At 46.4% G+C, this 6,174-nt stretch overlaps 1 pseudogene; it reads right to left on the reverse strand.

Annotated features, from left to right (window-relative positions):
• Window positions 1-1,965: 1,965 nt before the first annotated feature.
• On the reverse strand, window positions 1,966-3,938 carry LOC100436247 (X-ray repair cross-complementing protein 6-like; annotated as a pseudogene).
• Window positions 3,939-6,174: the final 2,236 nt, after the last annotated feature.

Below are 6,174 nucleotides of genomic sequence, written 5' to 3' on the forward strand. Positions count from 1 at the left end.
CAGATTCCAGTTTGGCCCCAGCATCCCAAGGATCCAGGTCAGCCCTTGCAGATCTAACCTCCAGGCCACCACAGCCATACCAAGTCTCTAGGGTAGTCCCCATAGGTCCAGGTTCTGGGACTCTCCCTGTGGGCTGAGGTTCTAGGCCAGCACCTACACACAGCCTCCAGGCCAGATCTCACATAACAAGGTCCCAGGCCAGTCTCCACAGCTTCAGGATCCAGGCCAGTCCTCATGATTCTGGGAACTGGATCACCACCAATGATGCCAAGATCCAGACAAGCCCCCACAAACCCAGGCCCCATGACTTCCCAAGCACCAGGCAGGCCCCAGACCCTCAGCTAGTCCTAGTGGTCCCAGGCTCCAGTGAATCCAGGATCCAGGCTCATTCCAGTAGACCTTTGTGCCAAACCAGCCTCCGCAGACTGACTCCAGGCCACCCCTGCAAAACTAGGCTCCAGACCACCCCATGGACCCAGGGCCCAGGCCTACTGCCATGGACTCAAGCTCGAGGCTTGCCCCAGCAAAAGACCAGCCCCTGTAGACTCAGGCTTCAGGCCAGCTCCCTCAGAATCAGGCAGAAGACTCAACCACATGCTGATCCAGGCTACAGACAAGCCCCCTATGGGCCCAGGACCAAGGCCTATCCCTGTAAAACTCCAACTTCAGACCCATCTCACTGAACCCAGGTTTCAGGCATGCCCTCATGGACCCAGGCTCCAGGATCACCCACCATGGACTCAATCAACTGGACCAACCCAGAGAATTCAGGCTCCAGGTCCAATCCTGTGGATTCAGGCACAATAACTGCCCACCTGCTGACTCGGGTATCAGCCCAGACAGTCCAAGTACTTCAACAGTCAGCCCACCCACAGACCCTACCATACAGCCTTCCCAGAATCTCTGGATGCACTGACTGGTGAATGAGTTTCCCAGATAATGTCCATCTGCAAAGACTGAAAACGTTCCAAATTTTTTAAATGTGCAGATACCAGTGCAGGACCACAGGGATCAGAAAAAGTCAGGGAAACTATATTACCAAATGAACAAAATAAAGTGCCAATAACCAACCCTAATGAAATGAAGATGTATAAACTGCCTGACAACAAGATCAATATAATTGTTTTAAGGAAGCTCAGTGAACTTCAAGAAAATACAGAGGAACAATTCAACAAAACAGGAAAACAATAAATGATCAAAATTACAGTTCAACAGAGAGATTGAAATTATTTTAAAAATCAAACAAATTCTGAAGCCAGAAATAAAAAACAAAATGAAAAGTGTGATAGAGTATCAACAGCAGAACTGTTCAAGCAAAAGAAAAAAATCTGTGAACCTGAACACAGGTTATTTGAAGATACATAATCAGAGGAGAAAAAAAGGATAAAAACAAATGAGGAAAGCTTATGAGACTTATAATACAACATCAAGAGCAAATGTTCAGATTATAGGACTAAAATAAAAAGAAGAGAGAGACAACGGGCCAGAAAATGTATTTAAAGAAGTAATAGTAGAAAACTTTCCAAATCTGTAGAAAGATGTAAATATCCAGGTACGAGAAGGTCAAAAGTTTCCAATTATATTCAAACCAAACAAGAAAACACCAAGAAAAAAACAGAATCATACTATTGAATATCGAAGACAAAGAAAGGATTCTAGAAACAGCACAAGAAAAGAAACATATTATGTATGAGGAAATTCCAATAAAGCTAGCAATGTTGTTTTCATTTTTTTTTTTTAATAGTACAAAGTTGGGGCTCTTTATTCAGACGATAGAGTAGGGAACAGCAAAGTGGGAGGGCTACACCATCACCATGACAACAGAAAGCCTCATAAACGTAAAGTCCCTCGACTTCTGTTGGGCAGACTCTTCCTAGCTCAGGAGAAACATGTTTTAACTGGCTGAGAACAAGGCCAGGCAGCCTGGCCACAGTGTGGAAGGGCGGCCAGAGGCGCGGCCTCTGGTCAGTCCTGGAAGTGCTTGGTGAGGGCTTCTAGGAGCTCCTGCTTCTTCAGCCAGTACTCCAGGCAGGCTTCTTTCATCATGGGCACAGTGAACTTTCCCAATGTGCTCTTGCTGATGTGGGTCTTCAGCTCCTCTTCTGAATACTCCACTTGGGCCTTTTGCTTCTGGAACCTTCATTATTGCGTTTTCTCTTGGTAATTTTCCCTTCAGGATTATAAGCTGGTGAGTAGACAAGCTCCTTAAACTCATTCACCATGGAGCCCAGTCTTTTATTCATTTCTTCAACCTTTGGTAATATAAGGTCCACTGCTTGTTCAGGCTCCATCAAATACAAGATCAAGGGCTCCAGGTTCCCGAAGTGCTGCTGCAGCACGGGGTTCTCAAAGCTGTCACTTCTGTATGTGAAGCAGAGCTTCTGAATGATAGCCTTCATGTTGTCCACCTGCTCTGGAGTTGCCATGACTTTTTCAGTAAAGGGCACCTTCCTTTTGTCATCAGCAAAGGGTAAAAAGACCAGCTGGAAACCTGGAGTAGTCACCTGAATTTTCTGGTCATCCAATTCCTCTTCCTGTGACACCAAAGCCACAAAATAAGGGGGGATGTTCCTGTGGGGTGTGTATCTGCACAATGCTATGACCACCTTCTCCAGACACTTGATGAGCAGAGTACTGAACAGGGTTGAACTCCCATTCACCAGCAACTCCTCAGGGTACGTGAACAAGGAGGGCCTCAGGTAATGGTGCTCCTTCAGCATTACCAAGGGCTTGAAAACCATGAGCATCAAAGCTGGTTCATCAAACCATTTTAGCTCTTCTGTTTCCTCTTTCTCCAGTATAATCTGATGACTCCCATAGATCTGAGACCTCTTGGTATAGCTAGGCAGAAGCAAACTGCCGGTATTAATATTAAATTTCCGGGACTTGGTTTTCACTGGTTCATTTGTTTTCCAATAGAGTTTTATTGGAGGAGGCTTGAGAGCCTTCTGGACAAGAATTGTAAATGCCCACAGAGATCACTGTGTCTTTGTTGAGCTTCAGCTTTAACCTGCTGAGCGCTCATTTCCTGGTCTCCTTGGCACGAACCTTCTGCAACAGGTCTTCTAGCTTGCTGGATTCCTCAAAGTGAACTGGATTTCTCAAAGGATGAGGTCCTCATCCTTTGCCATGCTGATGATATCTCTGTAGAACAAGGATATGTCAAAGCCCCCAGGTTTCTTCAGGGGCATCAAGTCAAGGAAGATGCCTATATCTCATAGATCACTGGCTTTGGTCCTGGCCTGGCAGGCCTTAACACTGTCATTGCCATGAGGGTTGTCTTCATTGGTGAACAGCATGATTTTGTTATGACTCATCTTGAACTGGACATCACTAAAGAGTCCGGCACAGACCCACAGAACTTCACTGAATGAGTAGTCAGATCCATGGCCCATCAGGTCTTGGAAACATTTTTGTCCCTGCTGCCCCTTAAACTGGTCAAGCTTTAGAATTGTTTTTGCACCTGGATTATCCAACTCCTGTAAGACGTAAATATTTTTAAAATTCACTGAATTTTTGTCTTTCTCAGTATCATAAAGATCTTGATCACTGCTTATGATCTTACTCATGTACACACTTTGGATACACTGGATGCTCATGTCAAAAGGAGTCAACTCACCTTCACTCTGAGATTCAATCATAGCCCTGGAGGCATCAACCAAAAAAAATTAAACTATTGCTTCCTGAATATTTCTAGTATTCACTTGCTTCAAGGTCCTCTTCTTCTGCTGCTTCTTCATCACCCTCGGTTTTATAATAAGACTCCCACTCTGATGTGTTGGCTACTGCTCACTTTGGCACAGGGAGGTAACCCACAATGGATTTCATAGCAGAAACCTTGCAGAACAAGAGAGAGTGAGATGATATATTCAAAATGATGAAGAAAAAACCCTGCCAACAAAAATACTTCCTCTGGAAAAGCTGTTCTTCAGTAATAAAGGAGAAATAAATACTTTCCCAAACAAAAGCTGAAGGATATCATCACCACCAGACCTGTTTTTCAACAAATGCTAAAGAGAATTCTTCAAGTTTAATTTTAAGAAAATGCTAAATAGCAACACTAAAACATGTGATAGTGTAAAACTCACTGGTAAAAGTCAGTGCAAGGTCAAATTCAGAACAGTCTAATACTGTAAAGGTGGTGTATAAATTATTTAAAAATTTAGTATGAAGATTAAAATAAAATTTATAAATAAAAGACAAGAAATCAAAGCATACCACTAGAGAAAATCACCTAATCATAAACAAAGACAGCAAGAGAGGAAGAAAGGAACAAAGGTTCTACAAAACAACCAGAAAACAATTAACGAGAGAGGTGGCTAAGATGGCCGACTAAAAGCAGCTAGTGTGTGTGGCTCTCACAGAGAAGAGTGGAAGAGGTGAGTAAATATAGCACCTTCAATGGAATCATCCAGGTACATGCATGGGGATTAATCAAATAAACAACTTTACCCATGGAGAATAGAGAAAAGCACCACAGGATGATGGCCCACCTGGGAGTGGCAGGGAGCCAAAGGAACCTCCCCACCCAGGGAAGTGGTGAGTGAATGTGTGTCCCCAAGAATGCATGCTTCTCCCACGGATCTTTGCAACCCTCAGATCAAGAGATCTCTTCGTGAACCCACTCCACCAGGGCCTTTAGTCTGCCACCCAGAGCTACGTGGAGTTTTGGCAGAGCAGCCGCTCAGGCATGCACAGAGATCTGGAAGTTTTAGATGCTCTTGCTTTCCAGGCTTCCCAGCAAAAGTAACTGCAACTCTGGAAAAGGGCAAAGTGGGAGGTTAGACTCCCACACATATCCCTAGGAAAGAGGCTGAATCCAGAAGGTCAAGCAGCAATGGTCTATGGGCACCACTTCCATGGCACCTCACCGGATAAGACCCACTCGCCTGGAATTCCAGTCAGCTACAGATGGCAGTATTGTGCCTCCATGGGATGGAGCTCCCAGGGTGAGTGGTAGGCCCGGATCTTTGCTGTTTGGATGACTTAGCTGTTACGGCCTTCGGGCTTTGGTGAGTCCAAGCTGACCAGAGATGGAAAGAATCCTCCAGCACAGCACAACTGCTCTACTGAAATGTGGCCAGACTGCTTCTTTAAGTGTGTTCCTGATTCCATTCCTCATCACTGGGTGGAGCCTCCCAACCGGGGCCTTTAGCCACCCCCATCAGTGTTCTCCAGTCAACAGAGATTTGAAAACTCTCTGGGACAGAGCACTCAGAGGGAGAGTCAGAGAGCTCCCTGTGAGCTGTTTGGATGACTTAGTTGTTCTAGCTTTCAGGCTTTGGAGAGCCCAAGCCAACTGAGGGTGGAAGCAGTACCCCAGAATAGCACAGCTGCCCTACAGAAATGTGGCCAGACTGCTTTTTAAGCAGGTCTCTGATCCCATTTCTCCTCACCGAGTGGACTCTCCCAGCAGGGGTCTTCAGCGACCCCCACCGGTGGTCTTTGGCTGACAGAGGTTTTAGACCTCCTTGGGATGGAGCTACCAGGGAGAGGGTCGGGCCACCATCATTGCTGTTTTGGTGACTTAGCTGTTCCAGCCTTTGGGCTTTGGAGTGTCTCAGGAGCTGAAGTGGACCCCAAGCACAGCACAGCTGCTCTACAAAAATGTGGCCAGACTAATTTTTTAAGCAGGTCCCAAACTCTGTTCCTCCTGACCGGGTGAGACCTCCCAACTGGGGTCCTCTGCCACCTCTTACAGGTGCGTTCAGGCCAGCAACACCCGCCCTTTTCTGGGACAGAGCACCCACAGGGAGGAACAGGCTGCCATTTTGCCATTTTGCAGTCTTCACTGGTGATACCTCGAGGTACTGGAAAATCCCAGGAGACTAGGGAATGGAGCAGACCCCCAGTATACCACCATAGCTCTATGGAAAAGTGGCCAGACTCTTACATGGGGGCCCTCTCATACCTCCTCACTGGGCAGGTCCTCCAGGCCTGGACCTCTAGCCACCCCCCACCAGAGATATGAAGCTAATAGCAACTTGGCAACTCCCTGGACAGAGCCTCCAGGGGCAACTGACAGCCTCTCTGCCACTGTCTCTGCAGTGGAACTGTCCTTACTAGCCTCAGACTAAAGAAGAAGCAAAGACCCTAAGTATCTTATCCACATCTCCAACAAGCTGCAATTGCCCCAAGGAGAGGAGGCTAGTCCATCTCCCATGAGTCCCAAAC

This window comes from Pongo abelii, chromosome X (assembly GCF_028885655.2).
Source record: "Pongo abelii isolate AG06213 chromosome X, NHGRI_mPonAbe1-v2.0_pri, whole genome shotgun sequence".
In the NCBI taxonomy this organism is placed as follows: Eukaryota; Metazoa; Chordata; class Mammalia; order Primates; family Hominidae; genus Pongo; species Pongo abelii.